The sequence below is a fragment of the Amyelois transitella genome, chromosome 5, assembly GCF_032362555.1.
Source record: "Amyelois transitella isolate CPQ chromosome 5, ilAmyTran1.1, whole genome shotgun sequence".
Lineage (NCBI taxonomy): Eukaryota > Metazoa > Arthropoda > Insecta > Lepidoptera > Pyralidae > Amyelois > Amyelois transitella.
Genome location: NC_083508.1, coordinates 3,253,032 through 3,279,843, shown reverse-complemented (window position 1 = coordinate 3,279,843; position 26,812 = coordinate 3,253,032). Strand labels below are relative to the sequence as shown.

The following is a 26,812-nucleotide window of genomic DNA, read 5'->3' as shown; positions in this document are numbered from 1 at the left end:
CTAATCCTTGCAGATTGCGGATAATATCGCGGAAGACACGAATTTGAACATGGCGGCCGTCGAAAGTTAGTAACAATTATTTATTAATCACGATTTCCGTGTATCATTAAAATGAATTGCAATAATGAATCTATTTTTAATGTCAGACAAGATGTTTTGATTGATATACATCATCTCATCAGCGGTAGATTTTTCGATAGATAGATAGATTTTTTTTATTTAATGATTGTCTAGATATTAGAAGTATCTACTTATTATTCATTTATTTCAAAGTGCAAAAATATGTGCAGTGCGCATACTTCACTTTAGTAATTTTGTTATAATCAAATTACTGGTAATGACGGATACAGGTAAATCAATTAGAACAGTGTACTGTTCCGAGTTTATGTCAATCTTATTTTCAATTCATTGGTTACATGCCTTAGTTCCATGATATCCTTAAAATTACAGTTTTACATCAATTTACTTACTTTCGTGTCACAAATAGTTAATTTTGAAACTATTGTTAATTAATTCGTTTGTATTTTATGGTCATCAAGATTTTGCTTATATCTTAAAAATTGCATAGTTTAATTATGTAATCGTCGAATATGCACGAAAAGGGTAATAAGTGTGGAGGAAGCGGGTGAAGTCTGTAAGGATCGTAGCAAGTGGAAATACTCGATATCTGCCTACCCCAATCGGAGACAGGCGTGTTGGTATGTATGTATGTAGGTATAGTTCAAAAACTTTCCTGTCAGTATCCAACGTACCTAATTTTATTCCTCACACAACAATAAAGTTGATTGAGTGTTTATAAGATCAAAATAGAAATGTGCAGTGTATGTCCGTGTGTTGATTTGTTCGCTGCAGGCTGGTTCTGTCGCCTGAAAGCGCAGGTATGCGCGGAACGCGGAGTCGTCCGCCGGTTTATTATTAGACGCGCTGCCCTTTGCGGTACTTCTTGTTTCTACATCTCAAGACAGCACTAAACATCTGCCTTTTGAAGAATACACATTCTTCACGAATTGTTGAATTAATAATAATAAATTCGAGTTAAAAAACAGCGTGCATGAACTTACAGTTTACAATGCAACTTTGTCATTATGTTTAGAGTTCAAGTTCGCCGATGGACGTTTGCGAAAACTTATATTTAAATTTAAAAGAATAGAAACATGAAACATGGCTGTCTGTAGTCTATTTGACAATCTGGTAATAGCGTGTGGGTGCGAACGACAGCATTATTTGGTGATAATTGACGAGCTAAACTCACACTTGGTAAATTAGTTAAGTAAATAGCGCTGACAACGCGGATAGGTTTTACGAATCGCTAATTAATATATCAAATATTTTTTTGATTTGTTTGTTTTGTCACAAATATAATTAATATTATAATTTTTTTATTGAAAACGTCATTGTGTATTTCTATTTATTACCGAACTTGGATTTAAAGTTTTTTTACTACAGTACAGCAGAGACATTATGCTATGTACCTACATTATTCTTTTTCAGTTTTTAATAAAATTATAATTTGAAAACATTTGTATAGTTTTTTAATGTTTTTAACGAATCGCTTTTAATTTTTTAATTTACTAGCTGTGCCCGCGACTTCGTCCGCGTGGAATAGTTATTTCGGGCATCATTGAAGCCCCTCAAGGATGAATAATTTTACCCTTTTTACATTTTCCATTATTTCTTCGCTTCCAAAATATGCAGCGTGATGTTATATAGCCTAAAGCCTTTCTCGATAAATGGTCTATTCAACACAGAATTTTTAAATTCAAACCATTAGTTCCTGAGATTAGCGCATTCAAACAAACTCTTCAGCTTTATAATATTAGTATAGATTTTACAAAGTTCTGTAAAATAACTGTTTATTTTTACCACTATTAATCCCTATTTCTATTAGGAAGCAATGTTTGGCTCGGCGCTATCTACTATCAAGTGGTGATTTATGAGGTTGATTGTCTGCTCTGCTCTTGAGATATCTTTGCTATTAGGACTTTCACTTTATCTAGTTACCCAGGAGACGATGACATCTAAAAGATTGATTGTAGCTAATTAAAATAAAAACCCAGCATATTGCATAATGCATTTTCCAAGATTACTTCCTGTTTGTGGTATCCACGCTGCAAAAACTACGTACAAGAAGCCCTTTTTCAAATTAGCTTTAATGCTATCTCCGTATATAGTAGTAGGGGGAAGTCCCGTACCGCCGGACGGCACCTAGCACCGGACACTCGTACTATTCAAGCGAGTACAAATCAGTTCGATTCAAAATACAAGTGAAAGGGGGGCTGGGGCATACAGGTACAAGATCACGCGCCGCGCCTCGCCAGTGACGCACACGGCCGCGGCAGGAGTAACCATTTGCTGTTTTAGACTCGAAATCACGGCGTCACCTAAATATCAATGTAAGTAATTCTAGTATATTTATGCATTTACATTTGAGTGGTATTCAAAGATAAAATCAGTACTCGATTGTTATCCGTAAAATGGTAGAATATTATTACATCTTTTAAACAATTTTAGTAGGTACCATCTAATGAACGAAAATGTGTGTCCCTTAGCACCGGACACTAAGTCGTCCCTTAGTGCCGGACAGTAAACATATTGATATTTCTTGTAAGAAATTACGTATTTTATTCTAATTATTTAATTTTGTTTTAGACTATAGAAGAAAGAAGATAGTTAAAATGGAAGAGAAGAAAAAGAAAGGATCCTGGGATCCACAGAGCTTACAAACTGCTATTGATAAGGTTATGTCAAAAGAACTGAGTGTAAGACAAGCTGCAATGCGATCCAATATTCCTAAAAGCACTATACATTAAATAAAGGCCCTAAATCGAGAAGAAGTAACAATGAAACCAAAGTTAGGTAGATTCACTAACACCTTCTTAGCAGAGTACGAAGAAGTCTTGGTGGACCACATTAAAGATTTATCGAATAGATGCATGCCGCTTATGAAAAAGAAGTTTCTAAAATTAGCATACGACTTAGCTGAAGTCATGAGGATTCCTCATAGATTTAATAAAGAAAAAGGCAGTGCTGATAAATAAAAAATAAAAGTCGCAATAAAAAATTACGACTTCATGAAAAGGCATTCTGACATTTCGTTGAGTTGAGAACACCGGAATCGACAAGCATGATGCGCCCCGTAGGATTTAACAAACTACGAGTGGATCTCTTCTACGACAACCTGGAAAAGCTGATAAAACACTACAACATTCACACCCTCAAGAATTTATAACTGTGATGAAACTGGTGTCAGTTGCGTGCACAAATATTCGTCCGGTACTAGGTGCCACTTTTTAAAATTATGTTTTTTGTTACTAAAGTTTGTTTGATAGTATTAATTATTTTTTAGCAGAGGTTGCATTTTTGTTAAATTAATTTGATTTCTAACTTTGTTATCTAATATAAGTCAAAATTTTATAAACATTCCTTAAATATTTTATGTTTTATTTTGAAATAACCTTAGGTGTCCGCCACTAGGGGACTTCCCCCTACTAGTTCATTTTCATCATTTCATTTAAGTTTCATCATCAGATCTTGACCTGACCAATGAGTCCACCTTATATACTCCCGATGTATTCTTTCAAACAAAGAAGACTCGTCAAAATCAGCTGATAATATAAATACAAAAAATAATATAGGTACCTATTGCTTACAGTCGAATTGAAAATGTCCTCCTTGTTTTTCGATTGAAATGGCGATTGTTTCCTACCCAGACAATTATGTTTATACTCGTAAAAAGTTTGGCAATCACTTTCGCCGTCATTGTCCGTGGATGATGGCGGTAACCATGGGAGAGACAATGGAGCGTGGCCAAAACGCACGCCAATTCAATTAACCACTTTCTTTGCCGTGACACGGGAACTTGAAACTTGTTTTTGATATATAATGTATCTTTTAAAATTTATCACAAAACTAGCTGTGCCCGCGACTTCATACGCGTGGAATAGTAATTTTGGGCATCATTGAAGCCCTCAAGGATGAATAATTTTCCCCGTTTTTTCATTATTTTTTCGCTCCTAAATGTTGCACCGTGATGTTAAATAGCCTAAAGCCTTCCTCGATTAATAATCTATTAAACACAAAAAGAATTTTTCAATTCGAACCAGAAGTTCCTGTGATTAGGGCGTTCAAACAAACAAACAAACTCTTCAGCTTTATAATATTGGTAGGTATAGATTTACACCTTTCGCACGTACGTCCCCACAGTTTAAAGTTTGCATTACTTACATTCATTAAACATGTAAATATATTAATTAAGTTAATAAATTGTTAACTAAGCAGTGCAACAATATTTTGAAATTTATTTTTACTATGCAGCTAATCCCACGTCTCCTATAATTCTTGTTATTTATGTGCCAAAGGATGCATGTTGCATCCGGTCTTAATCCTGTTTGAGTCCTTTTTATTTTCTTTTCATGACGATGATCTTTCAAGATAATATTGCAGAATGTTTTCTATGTAGTTTTAGGTGTATAAGTGCTGGTACATATACATATAATTAAATCCCTATCCCTTGCGGGGTAGACAGAGCCAACCGTTTTTAAAGGACTAACATGCCACGTTCAGCTAATTGGCTTAATGATAGAATTGACATTCAAATAGTGGTTGCTAGCCCATCGCCTTAAAGAATAATCCCAAGTTTGTAAGCCTATTTATCCCACATTCGCCTTTAACGACATCCATTGGAAAGAGATGAGTGGTCCTTTTCTTTTTCTATTGGTGGCGAGAACCACACAGCACTGCCAGGAACCACACGGCTGGTACTTAGATAATTCGTAATTTTTCTTCGTAAGATGACTAAAGTCTATAATTTCTAACAGAACACGTATTGCCATGCTTCTTCTTCTTCTTGTTCTTCCTCTTTTGCAGTTTATTTCGTCCAATGCATAGGGGCATGGACCTACTCTAATCCATACCGCTGTTTTTGATGTAAAAATTTACGTAATTACAGATCGCAAGGTACTACGTCAATTAACCATTAAGAGTGCACCCGGATATATAATTGCTATAGTTGTGGTTATTGCAACAAGTAAAAGTATACCACACTCTTAATTATAAATCGATGACTGGCCGAAATTGTAAAATCCGTTATTTTTTTTTTTAATTCTGATAAAATTGTGTCTTTGCACTTTTGAGAATTTGATAAAATTTTGATAATTGAATGAGATATAAGCTTCATAACCTCATTGTTTAAACTATTTAATAAATTATATCCGTTGAATCTAATTTAAAAACATCAATGCGATTGAAATAATAATCTATTACATACATACATATGGTCACGTCTATATCGCTTGCCGGGTAAACAGAGCCAACAGTCTTGAAAAGACTGAATGACCACGTTCAGCTATTTAGCTTAATGATAGAATTGCGATTCAAATAGTGACAGGTCGCTAACCCATCGCCTAAAAAGAATCTCAAGTTTGTAAGCCTATCCCTTAATCGCATTTTACGACATCCATGGGAAACAGATGGAGTGGTCCTATCCTTTTTTGTATTGGTGCCGGGAACCACACTAATAATCTACTCCTGTATTTAATTGCATTGTAATATTGTAAAAAAGTATATTTCCCATCGTTAATGCCTGAATCTATGTAACATTGGCGATAACTGCCAGGAACGAGTGGAACGATCTGATTGCACTTTCACCAGCACAATGCAGATGCTATAGGTACTCCGCATGAGGAAACCTTTTTTGCCCGACGCAGCAACTAATTACATCATATAATTTGTTCACGCAACCGACATTAATTGGTCTATGGGAACTGACTTGTCTGTTACCTACATATATCTAAATTACACGTAGACAATGAAGTGTAAATCAAAATACATATGTACTTAAAATACTTTGCGTTTTTACTGGTTATGTTTTTATTTTAATGTTTCAAATACCGACCATAATTTTACATACTATCACGCCTGTCTCCCATTGGGGTAGGCAGAGACTATGGATTTCCGCTTGCTACGATCCTTACAGGCCTCTCCCGCTTCCTCCATAACCATAATTCAAAACATTATGTTTTGAGTTTAAGTTGGATAAGGAAAACCCATAACACAACTTAGATCCAAACGTTCAAGTATTCAAATCGATCAACTAACAGAATCGAAAAAGAATTGAAGTAAATGGTACATATATTATATTTAGTACCTACATTCTTTTTAGAATGTTTTGGCCGATTTTCCCAATCAATCGCGTGCCCCAGTGATATTAAACTTTACCTTGGTAATTGTAAAATTGAGGAACATATAGTGTTTCGATAAGTACTTATAGTTCACTTGTTTTCGTGTCACGGACCGTGCGTGCGAAACAAGCTGACCTCCCGTACACAGACTCCGCAGAATCGAATCTAGGTCACCTACAGCGAGCCGACACCCAAAAACGCCACTCGAGCCCAATGCTTATAGAGGGCTTGTGAATAAGCTGTTGAGATTGGACCCATGTCATTAATGGCCTTACCAAATTTGGCTATGGAATGATTCGTGCCTACTACTATTTTTAAATAATTTGAAAGATGTTTGTAGACGTTATTCATTATTTTACATAGTTTTCACTATTAAACTGTTAATTGTGTTTATTAAATCTCTATAATTCTAATTGAGAGCAACCTCATTATTTACCTCCGTGATTCTCTTCGAAAGTTTTATGTAATAATTCTTTTTCATTCTTTCCAGGAGTGCATCAGTTCATCAAGAGTATCACGAAATGCAATTCCACAAATGCTCCAGCCATTTCCTGCCACGCACATGGTATGTTGCACTTTTTCACTATATTATACATATTTTATTTTCCTCGTCTCTCGACCTTCGAAGGAAACGCGCAATTTACGGCTTAGGACCAAGAGACTCGTTAAGACAACTCTTTAAGAAAATAAACATACCTACAGTAGCGTCCCAGTACATTTTTGATCTTATAATGTATGTTAGGAAAAATACCTCTTTTTTTCAAAAAGTTAGTGCCACAACTGATAGAAATTTACGTAATAAACATAAATTAGTCATGCCGTTTCATAGGCTTAGCAAAGTCAGTAAATCATTTATGGGGAACTGTATACGATTTTATAATAGGTTGCCGGAGTCTGTTCTTGATATGCCCAACCGAAAATTCAAAGAGTATGTAAAGAAAGTACTTTGTGGGAAGGCTTATTATAGGACTGATGATTACCTTAATGATAAAAACATCTGGCTCGAGCTTGGCACAGGAACCTCGTAATTAATTGTAGTTTAATTTGAACTTAAATCAAAATTTCAGTACACTCTGTACATAAATCTTTTTAAAATTGGCAATCCATAATATATATATATATATATATATATATATATTTCTTTTTTCAATATTAAATCTCATAAATATATAAATCTCCCGTGAACAATGTATTCTCCCGTCCACATTCTATTCTAAGTATAATTTAATATTGTGAAGTTGACGTTGTTGATGAAAATGCTGCAGTGCAGTTTGTTACCGCTTCTTCTGCACTGACGCCTTGGAAGCGGCAGTAAACTTAGTTTTTAAGTAATTTATTTGACGTCAACCAAGTTGTTAAACCATACGACAATTATTAAGCGATATAATAATATCCTATAATAATGAATAAAAATTTTGAATTTTGAATTTGAATTTGAAACCTGTGGTACATACCCACATACAAGTATTTATCACCTACGAAGTAGCCAATAGTCATAAGACTCAAAGAAGATATTTAGTTGAAAGGTTTTATGATAGAAGTTTTTCAATATAATGCCACGATGCTAGCCTATCGTCTAAAAGAATAAGCTTAAGTTCATAAAGCTTTCAATGCAATTTACTACATAAACCTCATTTTATTAGTGGCGCCCACCCGCAAAGACCTTAATTCGCCGAGAATTTGCGTCAAACTTCGTAGATCGAACGGATTTCGTGGAAATGGCGAACGTCATTCAGAATTTGATTTTTAAATCTAGTGCTTCGGTCCGTAACTGAAATTCGTGCTGTTATTTCAATTTCACGCGAATTCTGAATTATAAAAAAAGTATTAGATTACCGGTAACTAGTTCCGGCTTGGTTCAATTTTGCAAATATTGGCTTGGAAAATTTTCGTCTGTCTTCCATCCTTGCTTTATTTTCTACCAGATTTTTACCGGGCCTTCTCCGTATTTGTATTTTAAATAATACTTCTATAAAGATGCGGCTAAAAGTATCATAACCACCAAATGTATGCCAAATTCTAGTAAATTGCATTCACTTAAATATTTTTTACTCCAAAAATTAAGTCTATAATAACGGTTTTGATCGACAACTTATTATTGAAGAACAAACTGCCTTCATGTTGAGGCGTTTGATCTGGATATACGTCAAACGGCTGGACAAAATTAGCTAGGAATTACATCTGTACTACATTGATCGCGCTGCGTGATGTCTGCGGCTGGAGATCCAGACTAAAACCATTTGTCTTGTAAGTTAATATGTGTGCCATGTTCGCCTTAAATAAGAGTAGCCCAATACTTATTATTCTGTGAGGCACTGACTACAGTTTTAATAGTCTTAGTCATAAATAAGAATACAAACAGGACCCTGATCTCGTTTAGTTCGTTCTCGTCGTCGTCATCGTTTTAATAGATCTTCGAAAATTGTTCTCGAAAGCCTATGGAGTGATTCTTTACCAGATGCACCCACTTCTTGACCCCATGTTTTCAAATAATAATTAAGACCTAAAAAAAAGTAATTGAGGTGGCTACGTAAAAAATTTTAACATTATCTGTAAAACCTTTAGCATATTTTACAAACTAGATGTGATGTTTTTCATGAATAAACACATCCTTCAGCGCTATTTAATTAAAATGTGAAAAAGGTATGGTTTAGCATGTAATAATAAAACATATTAGTATTTCTCATGTTAATTAAACAGTTTGCGCCAATACTAAACATATTGATTTATACTGACTGACTTTCCTGTTGTTGCTGATTAATTATCACCATAATAATATGTGAAATGCGTGTTAGTTATAAACACTTTTGATTTGATAATTAATGTAACTCTAAACATACATGTGGACTAAAACGAGGGTTGTCAGCGAATTTCTAAGCTTTTGCTATTTGTAGCAAAAGTTTATTATTCTGATTTATTAACAAGAATTGTTTCAAATTTAGCAACAATGTCATCGTAAATAGTCTCTAATCTAATAAAACTGTATTGTTATATGCAGTTTCTGCAGCAGTAATAGGGTTTTACGATCACAGAGTGTGTCAACGTCGAACACGTGTGAATTTTCATAGAATTCTCACTTAGCGCTTTGTAGTCGTTCTCAGCTTTTACCGTAGTCTTATTCCACACCGCACGAGAAACAGACGCGACGCAAACTCTACGTTCTCCTTTTCTGTCTTTTCTTAACTTATTAAAGCTATTTAATAAAGTTAATCAGATATTGAAAAAGTTTCATTACAAGTGCATTTTCTTGGGTTTTCTGCCCTGTTTTGGACTGGAAACAGTACATCCTCTCTTCGCCTATATGTAAGTAGAAAATATTTATTATTAAAAGTAAACAGTAGGAAATGTTTTGCATTTTAATTGCCATTATTTTAATGTGATGCATTATTGATTGATTAAAATATTTACATACGTTTTATAACATTCGCGAATGTATCACATGAAGTATTATATGCGGCGCGGCGCCTAAGACCGGTTGGAAAGTGAGTGTTCTGTTTTGTTGACGAAACCGGATCGGTAAATAATAGACACGGCATGTTAATAGTTACAATGCACCTTTATTTTACTTTATAAGGTCTCGAAACAAGATCAAAAGATGCGGATAGTTCATACAGTAGGTACTTATTATGAGCTCGTAAAGATGATAAAGGCATTGAAGATATTAACTATAGCTTTGAAAAAGCGGCTTTTATTATTGGGCTTTAATAATAAAAAGGTATATGATGAAATGCCGTGTGGTTCCCGGCACCAGTACAAAAAAGAATAGGACCACTCCATCTCTTTCCCATGGATGTCGTAAAAGGAGACTAAGGGATAGGCTTACAAACTTGGGATTCTTTTTTTAGGCGATGCACTAGCAACCACTGTCACTATTTAAATCTCAATTCTATCTATATTAAGCCAAATAGCTGAGCGTGGCCTATCAGTCTTGAAAAGACTGTTGGCTCTGTCTACCCCACAAGGGATATGGACGTGACCATATGTATGTATGTATGTAAATTATGAAATAAACTTGATATTTCGCCTTTTTTGAGGCCAGTGTGGATGTATTTTACAGAGGACGTGTACGGAAATAGGTTTCGATTTGTCCAACAATTTCCCTTATTTATAGTTAATTCAGTAAAAACGTAAATATAAAAATAATTTAGGATTTTCCCTATTTTATCAGATTCCAACCTTAATAATTAGGCACTCTTGATATAATTGTTGTTGGAGCATTGAGAACAAAATTTTATTTTATGATATTTTTTTTTTTATCTGATCACTTTGCAGAAGATTGTTTAAGTGCAAGTGGTTCTTTTTTCTTTTTGTCCAATTTCTACACACTGCAGTGTCTTGTCAACTCTTGTCCTTTAAATAATTTATGAATTTTTCTGTCTATTTCTATGTTGTTTTTGTGGTCTCGGAAATTTGTAATGAATGTATTTCCTTGTTTATATCAAGCCACTCTATGTATAATCGGCATATTCTGTTATATGAGTAGTTTTTCTACTTTGTTATATTACTTGCCATTTTAAATAGATTTCACTCGTGCTGAGTTTTATGTAGTCATGTTTTATCTAAACCTTTTCTTTAACCCCTACTTCCATTCTTAAAGGCCCTTCATGGGATGTGATTTATCAAATTTATTATTTGAGCAGAATACTCGGTTCTGGCAATACCAGCCGGGCGTCGAACCCGTTAACTCGTTTTTAGAACGACGACCTTGCAAACTAAGATTAAGCTTACCAATTCTATGCGTTTGCAAAGCTTTGAAAACAAAAGGCTGTTACACAAAGGGGTTTATTTTTGAAAACATCTCAATCGAAATTTGTACCATTTACAAAACCAAATTAATACAAAATGGAAATATCCAACATTTGGCCGCAGTTGGAAATTTCACTAACTAGATTAACATTTCCACTAGAATTATTTAACTTTTTAACTTCGTGTCCAGCAAGTTTGCCTTTGCAGTTAATTTTATGTTACATACCTTTAACTTTAGATATGATATTCTTCATTATGAATCAGTTTGGTCCGCCCATTTTGTGGGGAAAAAATTATGATCACGATTTATTTAAGGCACAAAGCTCAGGCAAAAAGTTAGACATCCTAGGCGCTGACGCCATCGACTATTTTGGCGCAAAGTTTTTCAACTCTGAGCAAAATATTTGTGAACGTTGATTTTTCAACGTGCTAAGTTTGTTCCTATGTATTTTGTACTTACATATATGTGTGTATGTTCTATAAAAACTTTAAATATTTTTAAACTCCGAACACAGAACCGTTATTAAGCAGTAAAATTTGAAATCGTTCACGCAACTTTTCGTATTTCGCTTTTCCCTCTAACATTCCAAGTTCAGCTCAACAAATGTACGAGTATGTATTAGATTTGCGGTTTCCCCAGCTTTTCTAACAATTTCCTGCGGCATATTTCCCGCAGTTCTTGGCCTATTTTCCTTTCGAGTGTCGCTGGAATAACATTGTCTTCAGAGAAGAATGTGTTTGACGCCTCTCTCTAACTCGTTCAAACTTGTGTCATTGTCTGTACTTTTATTTCATTTTATGCCGTTGTTAATTACAAACTAACAAATCGCATCGTGTCTAATTTTTTAAAATCATGTCCCAAAATTTTGTGTCAATTCTTTTTTACTTTTACCATAGGTACATAAGAAATTTTCATGCTAGTCTAGTTAGTTTTCTTTTTAGGTGCATTTAAATGACTTTCCAATCACATCATTTAAAATTTATTTATATTTTTTTGGAGAGAAACTTATGGTGTATTTTTATATGGAATTCGTGACCCATTGGCCTATTCATATTCAGTACTCAGTAGGGCTCGCGCCGGCACACCGTTATTTTTATGATAATTTATTGAGATGATAACGCAGAACTGCTCTGTGGATAGTTTAATGACCTTTTCTTACAAAGCTTCTGCATGAGACTACTCTTCAGATGAACACAGTCTATAGATTGGACACGTGTTTTAAAAATATAATTTGTAAAAGAGTTCAAAGTTATGCTTAGTAGAATTGTTATAGCATCTAAGGAGCAGTGTAGCTTTATTTTGTATTGATTTGATTTTCTTAAAAACAGAGAGAAGTGGGGTTGCTTGTTCAAATACTTTATCAATTTTTAAGAGCCAATTTATATTTCCAATCCACTAAATGTGTAACCCTGAGCTCTAATTTCATACCAATTAAAATTAGTTCAATTCCACATAATTTCATATCAACAGCAGTTTTTTTAATGCCCTCGAAGGTATCGAAGTTCTCGTGTGTATTGAATAAAATGTTATCACTCTCAAAACATGAAACCAAAAATGAACCTGCAGAAATTAATGGTCTCCACTTGACGAATGCGGTATTCTATTCACCACGGCAGCACTGGACATTTGCCAATGCACTGCATCCAGATACCGGAACAGCACTCTCGGTTAAATGGTGTTTTTTATGTAAATAAAAAACGAACTAGTTAAATTCTGTGTACGGAGAATTTTTTGTTTGCTTTCCAACGGATATTTTGGGCATCTTGTTTTAGAACATGTTTATCGTTTTGTTTGTGATAGCGTCGTAAACCGCTGGTTTACTGCTCAAACCTGCGCTACATCTACATCTATATATTTTTTTTCAAAATATTATTTCAGTTCCAAATGCAGGAAATGTTCAATGCAGCAAAATAAAATCGATGCTCATATCAAAGGGAATCCGGTCGATAAATCTGCAGTTATCGGAGATGAAAGATTAATAACCCGAAAGAAGATTTATCGTTCAAAGTTCAATGTAAAATTCAACTTCAGATACTTTGCATACCATATCACAAATGGCTCTTGTTTCAAGTTCCTCAAAGCTAATCCAAAAGATTAAATATTACGATCGTGTTTTTATTTTTATTGGCGAAGAATGGAAATAAATTTTAACGGTATAAACAGTAACGTCCCAATAACGCCTTATAAATATTAATCATAAGCATTGTTATGTAAGTTTTCTTAGGTGCTTAAAACCTCTTCGGATGCTAGATGAAACCTCCTATTATTGGGAAGATATTGACACGACCCACAAAGCTTTCCAAATTTGCAATATTTTAGTTTTATGCCGTATGTATTTACTCATAGCTTTAATCATTAATCTTTTAGTTTATATTATGACAATGACCCACGGTTTTGTCACGATTCGAGGCGTTGGCGCCAGCTTGTCGCTCCGTTCAGTGTTACCCACTGTACGCAGAACCAGTGTTGCGAAAATTTGCCCCTTCACAATATAGGTTATTGTAACGTGACCTTTCACGTCGAGCCTCCTGGGAGGATTTATTTCGCAGGCCGTCAAAGTTAACAAAAGCACGAATAGCTGTCGCCCCAAAATAAGATTTATTAGGCCATTAGTTATCTGTCTATATGATAGCTGTTTAAATAAACACTACACCTTTCAAGAGCTGATATTCAAATATGCATTTCATATTTTAATTTTCTAGTTTTAACATTTGTTGCTAGTTAAAGCTCGATAACATTATCATGTGAAATGTAATTATTATTATTAGTAATCACGGTAAAATGTGTGGCTCGGATGCTAGAGACAGCACCAGATTTCGATTAAATCGTTACCAATCAGTGGTCACTTTCCCGGATGCAGTCGGCGATTCGCGCCTTAACACGTCCATTGTATGCCGTCCTCGTAACCACCGATCAACCGATCACAGTGATCGCGCTGACGTAACCCTAACGAGCAGAGGAGACTGGTGGCAATTGCACTAAATCAATTCTACCTAGTCTCAAATCATCTTAAACCGAAGAGCCTTATGGTCGACACTACTGATGCTATTAATAGCGGCCATTTACTCATGTCGAAGCAATTTGTAGATTCTTACCTACTTCCTTAAAAACACAATTACGTAACAAGCAACTGCAGACGGTATAAAAATTCATTTAACATTTGATCGTGATGCAGACGATGTCGCAGTACTATGCAAAACAAAGGTGCAACGAACTTGAAGGAAGGGTCTTTGTCGTAATTGATTCTCTAGTACCTTATTTGGGTGGTCGGAAAGTGAATCATCTTATAGACATTCTATTTTAAGGTATCGCAGCCATTAAATTGGTGCTCTCGTAATACTCGCCTATAAACTGAATGGTCTAATGGATAGAGTAATAAACAAGTAGTACACTCCTGAATATTCAATTTAAATAAAAAACAGAAAATATGCAATACAGGAAGTGCAAATAAAGTAATACGTCTTACGAAATTGCAAGAGCAAATTAAATAATGAAGTTAATATTGTAAAAAAGCTGAACCCACAAATGATGTTCTAGTTCGAGACACATGTTCGTGACGGTTGGCCATTTTGAGCTGACTTGAACGTGGGTCTATGTTAAAACACGTGTTCTCGTAACATCTGGCTGATATCAAATGTTTTCTTTTGTCTTGTTGATAAATTTATCTGTTTTGCGCTAATAAGTTCGATATATTTTTTGCTGTAATACATAATTTCCTGAATTAGCATCAACCAGAGAATAAACATTGTCAGCCACGCAAATTTTCCGTGAAATAGATCAACCACGACAACACCACAACGACAAATGCTGTAATTTTAGTTATTCCTTCAGTCAACCTACAAATTATCGCCAATTAAATCACTAAAAGTAACAAAATTGTCCCACTTCACGAATTACTGACGTTTGAACGCTTCGCTGCACTGCACTTATTTTAGCAACTAGATATTTTAGGCGTGAAGTATTAATTTTATATTACAGCGCATATGATATTATTTTCAAATTTATTTATCTATTAAATTTCTATTCACGGCTTCAATATCATGTTTTATTTTACAAATATTTCAAAACCGTGAGACCCTAATTTGTCCAAATTTTCTTTGGAGATGCTCCTTCTATATTTGTTTACGATGATTTAATTTGAAATGACAATAATGAAAGCATAAACAAGAAAACATTTGCTAAATTGATATCACCTTCAAAATAGCTCTCGGTTCATAACTTCGTTCACGTGTGGTCTGAGTCTAACCAGTAGCTAGTTCGTTTCGGAAGTCGCTTATTTACCAAGCCACCGCCTTGCTTGCACTGGTGTACTATCATTGTATTATGTACGACACCGGCCTTCACCCGACCGCCAGAGAGACAGTGTTCATTATCCTATTAGAGCCCATCTTGGTGAAGCTGTTTGATCTATAATGATCCTGGCGGCTGATGTAAAATAACCTTCTTTGGTATCTCAATGAAAAATTAAGAGCACCGCGGGCTTCCGCCTTAAAGTCTTGAAACGGTTACAAAAAGTGTATTTTATCGTGAAGCTGTTACTAATTATCATTTCAATTGCGTGAAGTTTACATACGCCGCTGGTAAGAGTCATTAAAACTTAAGTTACCAAAACACTTTCAATCCTCAACCTGCATGTCTCTCTACTCAATCTTAAAATTTCACTAGAAAATGCTCCGTCATACGAAGTCCAATCCAAATACGCCGAAATGAAATATTGGCTTCCAAACACCCGTATCCGACGGCGGACACATAATATTCCCATTTTATTAGTTCCCGTATCTTTTTGCTCCACTAAAAGCTTCCACAAACCCGAGTCCACGAATAATCCAGTCATTTGTATTTGTCACCCTTTAAGGTAGATATTTGTGTGATAGCAAATTAGCATTAATATATTAAATGGGATCTAGTTGAGAAAGAAATGTTGCTGTAATTTGTCTCGTGTAAAGTTTATATTATATACATGATAGTATGCTGTGTAACTGCATTCCAGGATTGCTAGGCACGCGGTGGGAGATGAGGAATATAATTAGATCATACATAAGTATTCTCGTGAACCTCTCACCACTCACTTTTATTTCAAGCAAGTTTCTCATTGCGGATAATTCTAAACCACTGTAGAAATCATAAAAAAGAGAATAAGGATCTTTATAAAAATTGTTTAAAGTGGAAATATCTACATTTACAACTACTCTATATCATATTGACTTTTATGAGTAATCTAAATGCATACATTAGTTACATACATTACCTACGCGATCGTGAAAAGCTATGAATGTATTAACCTCTTTGATAAAGAAACTCTTTCCACTGTTTTTAACGATATTACTCTGTACGACATTACATAGGTTTCTTTGCGTAAGTTGCTACCGACAACAGGGGAAATACTTCAGCTGTCATGCGGTTGACAAAGAGTTAGCGAAGTAATCGGATTATTTACATTCGCATTTCCTTGAAATATTTTCTTTTCACCTTGAACACAAAAGCGGCATAATATGCCTATTATATTATAATAAGATACCATTTGTGTTATCATGTACAGTTTTGTTTTATTGAAGCATTTCATAATATTATTCTACTCAATTTCTCGTACAAAGCAATAATTTTGCACAAATCTGAGATAATTTGCCCTATTAGTGGAAAGTAGTCACATTGTTATTTCTCACGTATCTACTTGATGATAGGTAAATAAATCATGTAAGTACCCGTATCGAATCTGATATCCGTGGAGCAGCCGTGGTTCCGCCTCATGCACATGCATGCAGAGGATCTGGTTGCACTGCCAATGGCGTGGCCAGGTCGACATTGCAATGACACGGATGCAATTCTATTGGAGCTGGCTTGTCCGTCCGTACGTTTACCTCCACCTTATTAGTGCTCGTTAGAACGAGTTGTTGAAGTCACGGTTGCATACTCAGTGATTCATAGTCGCTTCAGTTTGGCTACGCTAATAAGTGGTTGCTTGCTTGTAAGGCTAATTAATGAAACTAAAGCGGAAGAAACTGTTATAGATGCGTTCAAGGAGCTAACGGTTGACTGATTGTCACAATATTATGTAAGTCTGTTGGTGATAAAAAAAGGAAATCTTCTTCTTTTCGTTGTAAAATTTTCTCTGCCCAATAAGAAATCACATTTAAAGCTTGCCTGAAACGTTAGGTAACTTGTTCAGAATGCCGGTGTTTTGGGAAGCTAATAAATCGCCACAGTTTTTGGATAAACAACGCTCGGTAAAATCAAATGCTAATCTTCTTCTTGGCTATTGTCATCCTCACCACTCTGGAGAGGAGCCCGGAGTAAGCTCTTGACCATGGATCCTGGATTGGGTGAATCAGGTTTTTACACGAAGCGACTTCCATTTGACCTCCGTAATTTTGCAGAGAAATCAAACCTGTATTGGAACATACGGTTACACATCCAGTTACATGAATGTAAGAGCATCGGTAGGTATCAAACTAATGTACATAACTTCGAAAATAGTCATTGGTATATGGCCGTGATGGAATTCGAACCGGAGCCTTGATGCGCAACCGCGTTTTGACCAGCAATCTTACCGATTCGACCACTGACGTTCTTTTAAAAATCAAATGCTTACTCATGTTTTACTTATTCAGAGACTTAATTTTCAAAATATGGAACATTTTGTTGACTTGACACAGATGTTCATCGTTATGTAAGGTCTTAACTAATTATCTCAATTGTTTAAAGCGACGGATCATACGTTACATGGCCTATATTATAATACTCAATTTACTTACCACAAACCTAGTCTACTTCAATCTCGTCTGTCACCGTGAATAAATCTTTAATGATGGGACAAGGACGTTATTCTAAAAGGGTTAGGACATATTTTCCCGATTTCACACCATCCTTGCGATGGACGGTCACGAGTAAGATGCCATATACGGCTCCGGTCTCACCAGTGCAGAGCGAGATTCAAAGAACACGCTGCACCATATGGCCGCTCAACCGGTCAAGGTCGTAAGCCGATCATTCTGGGTCACGCTTAAGATGCCCGATAGAGAATTCTCAAGCCATTTCATACCGACCTAGATTGAGCCCGCAAATGAATCCCCAGCATAGAGCGTCCTCCGTTACTTTAAGGTCTTTATTATCTGACCTGATACTTAATGCACTCGAGTCTGATAATGATTGGAAAGGGTTTTGTTTACAGGCAGCTGCGTTTTCACAGCGAACGGTCCATTTTCCCGTCATTACACAGATCGATAACCTCTCATCGCTGCAACGGATTCGAATCCAATCAGTCTGCTGGTGTAAGGGGCAGGCTAGTCGTGATGGGAAAATTAAACATAATAACGCGTTTATACGTGTTTCTGTCTGGACAGGATATTGATGTCTGTCTGTCTTAGAATTTATAGAATCTCTATTGAATCTTTCTTGATGATTTCTATTGAACGATGATGTAATGAATAATAAAACCTAATATTTCTCAAATCTTCGAACAATACATCTTTTGAGATGATCTCATGTAATAATGATCTCTTAACAAGGCTTAACGATCTAGAGAATGGTGTAACAACTGGCATGTAATATGTAAATAAATCATGTAACGGCAAATCTGTGAAGTCATAGATATCCCGAAATGCAACAAGGAGATTGCATCTGAACGGTCTTATTATTGCATGCGATATGGCTTTGGTCAGCCACGCGAGACGGATTGCCAATTTGCCGATGATTACAGGGCCAATTGGATTCGATTGTTGTTTTATTTCAGCGATCATGCTAATAATGTTTCTATAAATTTTTCATACATACATACATACATAAAATCACGCCTCTTTCCCGGAGGGGTAGGCAGAGACTACCTCTTTCCACTTGCCACGATCTCTGCATACTTCTTTCGCTTCGTCCACATTCATAATTCTCTTCATACAAGCTCGGCGGTTTCGGGTACTTTTGACCTGACCCTTTACCAGGACGTCCTTAATTTGATCAAGATACGTTCGTCTAGGTCTTCCCACTCCGACCTTTCCCTCCACACTCTCCTTGTATATCTGCTTAGTCAACCTGCTTTCATTCATCCTCTCCACATGACCGAACCATCTTAACATACCCTTTTCTATTCCTGTAACTACATCTTCTTTCACATCACAACATTCCCTTATCACGCTGTTCCTTATCCTGTCACTCAATTTCACACCCATCATACTCCTTAACGCTCTCATTTCCACTGCATTTATTCTGCTTTCATGCTTCTTTTGCCATACCCAACTTTCACTCCCATACATTAATGTCGGGACCAACACGCCCCTGTGCACAGCCAGTCGAGCCTTTTTGGATAGTTTCTGACTGCTCATAAAGGCATGCAAAGCTCCATTCACCATGTTCCCCGCGTTCACTCTCCTTTCAATATCACTATCATACTTGCCATCTGATGTAAACTTTGATCCTAGATATACAAACTCTTTCACTTGCTCCACTTTTTCTCCTCCAGTCAAAATATTACATGCTGTCATTTCTTTCTCCATTTCAAAAACCAGTGTTTTAGTTTTACTTACGTTCACTTTCATTCCTTTCTCTTTTAAAGCTTCATGCATACAGTTTACCATCTCCTGTAACTCCTCCGCTGATGACGCCAGTATAACCTGATCGTCGGCATAGAGCAGACATTTGACGAGTAACTCATTCATCCTTAATCCACTTTTAGACTCTTTCAAATCTGTCAAACAGCTATCCATAAATAGGTTGAACAGCCACGGTGACGCAACACATCCTTGCCTAACGCCTTTCTCAATCTTAAACCACTCAGTGTGCGCTCCGTTTATCCTGACACAAGCACTCGAATCCTCATATAAGGATTTCAGTGCTCGTATTAAGAGACTGCTCACCCCATGCATAGAAAGTGCTGACCACAATTCATTCCTCTCAACTCTGTCATAGGCCTTTTCCAGATCTACGAATGTGCAATAGACTTTTTGACTCTTGGCCAAAAACTTTTCGGCTATGCACCGCAAGGAAAAGACCTGATCAGTACATCCCATTCCCTTTCGAAATCCCGCTTGAGCATCCCATATTTTGTCATCAGTTTCATTCCTGACTCTATTAATCAATAGCTCAATATCTTAGCATACAATTTGCCGACGACGCTAAGCAGGCTTATACCACGATAATTTTTGCAGTCCAGCTGTGACCCTTTTCCTTTGTAAAGTGGCACGATAACAGCCTTACACCAATCTTTTGGTACTCGGCCGCTTCTCCAACACAAATTGAAAAGGCAGTACAACTGACTAGCTACTACGCCTTTTCCTGCTTTAAGCATCTCGACCGACACTCTATCACACCCAGCAGCCTTTCCCGCTTTCATACTCTTAAGTGCTTCCACAATTTCGAACATTTCAATTTCGCCTTCCATCTCATTCTCTTTTTCTTCGCTATCTTTCTTATTTCCTTCCTTTTTTTCAAATAAACTTTCAAAATAGTCCTTCCATATCTTTAGTACACATTCTTCTCCTTTCACAACGCTACCATCCTGGCATCTGATCCTAGTCAGCTCTCTGGTTATAGTATTTCCTCGGGCTGACCTTACGGATTTCCAGAATACTTTCAGATTTGACTGAAAGTCTTCTGATAGCCTTTTATCAAAATCCTCTTTATACTCTTCTTTCTTTCTAATCACAGCTTTCTTAACCAAATCTTTCATTTTCTTATATTCCTTACGTGCTTCATTCACATCTTCATCTATAACCTCTTGCATTCTTAAGTTAGCTTTTGCTGCTAACTATAAATTTTTCATATCGGTAATTTTTCTTATTATCTTTCTAAAATTATACTGGGTAAAATTGTATAAATAAAATACTTAACAAAATTCATAACATACATACATATAACCACGTCTATATAGTATATCTATGGGGCAGACAGAGTCAATAGTATTGAAAAGACTGATAGGCCACGTTCAGCTGTTTGGCTTAAAGATAGAATTGAGATTTAAATAGTGGCAGGTTGCTAGCCCATTGCCTACAAGAAGAATCCTAAGTTTATAAGCCTATCCTTTGGTCGCCTTTTACGACATACATGGGAAAGAGATGGAGTGGTTCTATTCTTTTTTCTATCGGTGCCGGGAACCACACGGCACAAAGTTAATTTTTATATCTAATTCAGTAATATCAGTAAACCTAATAAATAAAACATGACTACCATTTTAGATTTCCATCTATTTGTTTAGAAAAAGATCCACTTGCTTTTTGTGTGTTTTCAAATCGGCTTCATAATACAGCTGCACATTGATAATCAAGTGCGCGTCGTCGTGCCGATTATAACCTTGCTATGTGAAGGTGACGGTACACTCGTATGAAATCGGTATTGGGGATATGTGCATGTGAATCGCTGGCTTGTTGGCTCTACACATGGTGCTGCGCCCCTCGGGTCGACGCCATCACGCCGGCAGCCGACTCTTTTATTTGGTAGTTTAGCTCGTGCCCGACTCCTACATTGACGTGTCGACGCTGAAAAAGCTTTGCCTTAAGTTGTAAATTGTGAATTATCAACAGTGTATAAACTTGTGAACTTAGTAGTGTAATATTGTGAACTGTGCCTACTTAGTGATATTCAGAATAACCAATTCTCTTTATCTCGGGAAATCAGGTATAAATGCAATTTAAAGTTTTACTAAATTCAGGCAAAAAATAAACTAAGAAGGATTTAATCATTTAAATTTCAGAATTCTGAAAGGCTTTTCAGAATTATTTATTCAGCGTTTATGTAGTAACGTACCCATTGTATTTATTATAAGTTTAAGTTAGTTATATCTACGATAATCTGCCAGAATTAAATGTTTTATCATTTTCCTTATTTTAGTACCTACTCAGTTACTTATTTAATTACATTGTTCAAATATTATTAAGGTTATAATCCGGTTTTTGTTGTTTTACCTATTTTTTATATCTTTGGTTTGTTGTAACAAATTACATATTAACATTAGCGGGTTATGGGGTCTTCATATTATCTCCATGTAAGTAAATTGAATTCATTCTGCAAGCAATATTACCGACAGGTTTATTTATAAAAGGTCCACTCTATATTTTGCCGTAAGAAAAGGAATTTTAGGGTGCAAGCAGGCAGTAAATCGTAAAAAATATATGTCCATTAGTTATCCTTCCTTGGTATCTAATCTACCTATTAGATATAAGTACATGCAGAATATTTTCAAAATTGATAATATTTTGTCGTATAATTTAAATTGGTAATACTTAGTACATAGAGTAATGTCTAAGATGTACCTAAAATTTATACTTCTTAAAGACTTTATACTTTTTTTTAATGATATAAATTGTACAAGTGGCTACATATAATTAAAGGGTACTTGTTTAAAAGCATTCAGTCATACTCATAATATTATTATAAATACTTTTATATATAAATAAAACATAAATTGCATAATCTACAACAATAATTACACCAGAAATAGTGTCCCATACCAATCAAGAGTGACTAGTAATTCCACATTCCCACCTCGTGTACGTTATAAAGTAAAAATCGAGGGTGTGAATGTGGGGGAGATTTTATTGGGATAATAAAACTGTTGGCCCAGACAACGCGGTGCTCTACACAAATATCTCGCCGTCATGTAGTGATTTATCTGCCTTTAAAGTTGTTTTAATCCTCTTATCCAAACAGTAACCCTAAACGGATTTTAAAATTAATTTATCACCACACAGAAGTGAGCGGTAGTTTTCGTAAACAATATTACCATTAGAAAGGTTGAAGGTCTGTAGTTCATCAAGGAAATTGTTTCTGCTTTATTATACAGTCTGATAGCGCCGTGTCATAACCGTAAGGTTGATTCTAGAAATAATGTCATTGGGGTCGTTAAAATGGCATGGCCCGTGTTTTGGGGCAGGGGTGCGGTGGTTGGATGGAACGTATTTATAATTTGCACCGTATAAATTACCTCGGTTCGCTGCCCACAATGATTTTCATTGCAATTTTTTGGTCCTTCTGTTCTATTAAGTTTAATTGTATTTTTTATGTTTGAGCATATTTCTTTAAATATTTTTCGTTAACTTTTGTAGCAGTTGCTAGTATTTTCTAGCTAGCTAGCTAGAATGATGTCTTAAATTAGATATAAAAATCTAATTTAAGACATCATTCACCATGTTATTATGTAGGTATACATATTTAAGCAAATATATAAAGTTTATAGCGTTTTTTGTTAATGATCTAATTTAGAAGTCTGATATACGACAATGTTAAATGAACATGCTTTATATTAACATTGTTAATATAAAGCATGTTCGTCGCGCCCTTCATTTCCGGCCCCTCCCTGTCTGTCCCGGTAATGGCTGCGAAAGGGTTGCCACGGGAACAAGAGAAAGCTTATTGTTGCCAATAAAAACATAACAATCCACTTGTCTACATATTAACGGCAGCCCTCATCTAAAATCAATCAAACAAGTATTCCAAAAGAGAGGGACAAGAATAAACAATGCTTAATTTTCAAGATATCTCAATGCTAGCATAGTTTTCTAGAATGAAAATACACAATCGAAGACTTAAATTGCTTAGAGTTTCTAAATCTGTACTACTTAACACCTGAAATTATTAGACATTTACTGAATACATTTGCAGCAGATGTTTCATCGTGATCGAATCCAGTGTCCGCAAATCAAATATTTGTGGCCTGAATTCGATGCACCTTCTAATATCATCCTGTTACACTAAAGTCTTCTATATTTACAAATCAAATATGAACTTTGAATTATTCCTATTTATTAAGAGCTCAACGCTTTATCGCTGAAACTTTTTGATTGGAAAGCGGTGAGTTTGTAACGTGTGGTGGTCGTCTGCGCCTGTTTCTGAAACTAATTCGTGCCGTGCCCGGTGGGACGCGGCCGTCACGATCGTGTCCGGAGTCCTGTTATATCCGTCATGATATTGCTCTATTATGCTTACTTGAGGTTGATGACCTAATAGTATCATCGGAACTAAATATATTGATACAATGTCTGTTTGTTACACTAGTATAGGTCACATAGAAAACAATTAACGATAAAGCATCAAAGATTCAAGAACCCGCGTTATCGCCTCAGCCATATCTTTTACTTTAACAACTGTTTGACAGCTGACAACTGTGATTTGGGAAAACCAACTGACACATAACCTAAGTAAAGCTTTCTGACGTTATAATCTGAGCTTGTATGAAAAATGCCTTGTACAGGTTATGATTTTCTTAGATAGCTCCTTAGAAATTTTAAATGAAAATTGTTATATCCATCGCTATAATTTCTCTAAGACCGTAGACCTATGATCACATAACAATTATAGAGTTATAACCGGTGAGGTTTATGCATATTTATCAGCCAATAACTATCTGTTCGGCGATTAACGTGTGCAAGATAACTCGTGAACATGGTCTTAGCAAATAGCAAGTCCGGTAGCTATTGAACCAGCAGTGCAACGACCTTGGTCGCAGATTGTTTATATTAACTGTAAAATTTCGGTAAGGTCACCTTTAGAGTTCAATTTAAAGTCACATATAGTGCTATCGCTTTTTAGCCGACTGCCACGGAGGGAAATGTTTTTATAGATTATTTGTGTATGGATTTCTAGTGTTGCCTGTTTCAGACGGAAGGGCTTGTCAAATCAATTCTTACATAAAATACATTTTCTAAAATAGTAAAACTAAGCAAACTCACAACATTCTTTTGGAATCTAAAGGAAATTGTAATAGTTTGAAAGCTTACTTAAACATATATTCTGTTATCTGAGATCTTGCGTTTGAGTGTTTAGTTTAAAAGTTCCGGCTGTTCTGTCAGAATACAAAGTATCCTTTTAAGTACCTAACATCATGTTTGTAGACACATTTTACACAACTTTATTATCCTAGTGGATCTAAATAAGGTTATTGCGTCATGTTCAGATAAAGCTTAACATGAAACAAGTTTTTGCTACCTTTTGTTTTTTGCGAACTTTAAAATAATTGCGGACTCTCGCATGTTATGGAACTGGAGCGAATTAATTTTGTTATTGCGCAGAAGACTTGCTAAAGTTCCAAGAACGTCATAAAAATTATTGCCTAATAATTTGCGGAAAATCTCGCTCATACTTGAAACACGCATGAGATATATGTAGAAATATAGACAGAGAACCTGTGAGAGGCTGCCTTTTAATTTTTACTAGCGCTCCGCCCCGGCTTCGCATGGGTAGCCATTTATGCATGTAACTAAGCACCTTTTGAACCACTCTATCTATTAAAAAACTGCATCAAAATCCGTAGTTTAAAAGACCTTAGCATACATAAATACAGACTCAGGGACAGACATGGAAAGCGGCTTATAATATGAGAAATGCAGGGGGTTGAGGTCCCTATATTTGAAGTTTAAAAACATAATCATTTCGCTGTTGCATTTCTTATGATATATGTTTAAGCTTATATCAGTGTTGATAAAGTCGAAATATCTTTAGAAATCTATTGTACTTTTATCGTGGGTATCTCATGAATTGTCAACGACATTTATAGAAAGCATTGCACAATCGTTCGTGATATGGCTTGATAACTTGATATGCAGTCAGAGTTATTTTACTTCTAGTTACAAAGTGGCTAACAATCAACCTTTACCGCTATCACCAAACATCACTTCTATATATCTTAGTTTTATCAGAAAAGACAGAAATTGATTAATTGTACTTTAATTTCCAAAAAAACAATTCAGGGTGTAAATGTGCTAATAGCGTGTCGATATCGTTCGTTCCCGTCCTCCTCCTAATGCAAAACAACGTTTGCCGGGACAGCTAGTATTATATATTTTCTGTTTATATGTATGATACTCTCCAAGATTCCACTCATAATTATGATTCATCGGTTGAATTTTTAATTTTACAATTATTGTTAATGATTTGCAGAGTTGTCAAATGTCTCCTTATAGTGTAGAAACTAGTTGTTCGCTAGAATATTTTTACATTCATTAGAAAGTGAACTTTTAATATTCTGTATGTAAAATTTCAGCAAGACGCTGTTGTACCTACTTGTTTTTTCATATAATGTAGTTTGTAAGCCGGTCTAAAAAAGGGAAACGTAAATATTTATTCGGCTACGGTAAACATTGTGCCGTGTGAGTAATAAGGGTAGACGGAGACTCGGTCCCAATTTATATTTAACACGAAAAGAAGTTCAATTTATATGTAGGTGACTAATACTACGCTATTTAAACGGTTTTATTAATTTCTTATATTGAGTTCTAAAATATGTTTATCGAAAATTACTCGCGTCCAATTTTAAATTTCTATTACATACATAGTGTTGTGCTTTTCTTTCAAATCTATGTTGTTTAAAAAACAAAAGCCTCAAGCATTGTATGGACTTGTAAACAGGTATAGTGTGGATAGGTACCACAAGCCATATCGATTCAGGGATAATTTATGTCAAAATTTCTACGGGAGCCAAACTCCAACATAGATCAGCCCTAGGCAACAGCTAGGCTATATAATAGAATCTGTAATTTTATAATTTCAATGTCACTACAACTATATTCTTAAATGTAAAGGTCACACGAATGTAACCACATGCAATTAAATTTAACGGCGTTCTCAACATTTCCCACTTCACACAAACACCGCATAAAAATAAAGCTACGTGTCGAATACTACCCTACCATGTTTTAATAGGTGTAAATTTATTATAAAATAAAATAATATATATTTTCTGGTGCTTGCCGGGTTTCTCTTGCACGAAAACATTTTAATGTAATCTAATCAAACAGTTTATTACTGTTAACTTTGTATTTTTTAATAATTTTTTGATTTGCATCTTTAAGCCGTACAGCTGAACGTGTCCTTTTCAGTCTTTTCAAGACCGTTGGCTGGGATAAAGACGTGACTATTTATGTTTTTTTTGTTGGTATTTAATATGATTAAATTTAATACATTGATAAGT

At 35.4% G+C, this 26,812-nt stretch overlaps 1 protein-coding gene across 3 annotated transcripts in view; it reads left to right on the top strand.

Moving 5' to 3' along the window:
* Window positions 1-26,812, top strand: part of LOC106138912 (nuclease SbcCD subunit C) — a 49,171-nt gene that overhangs the window by 6,618 nt on the left and 15,741 nt on the right. Inside the window, exon 2 of one of the 3 annotated variants that reach the window (XM_013340238.2) lies at window positions 6,670-6,744. The gene's annotated coding sequence lies outside the window, so the exon portion shown is untranslated. Of the gene's footprint in view, window positions 1-6,669; window positions 6,745-9,311; window positions 9,483-21,254; window positions 21,526-26,812 lie in introns of those variants that run through there. The other 2 variants (XM_013340246.2, XM_013340214.2) reach the window with 2 other exon arrangements.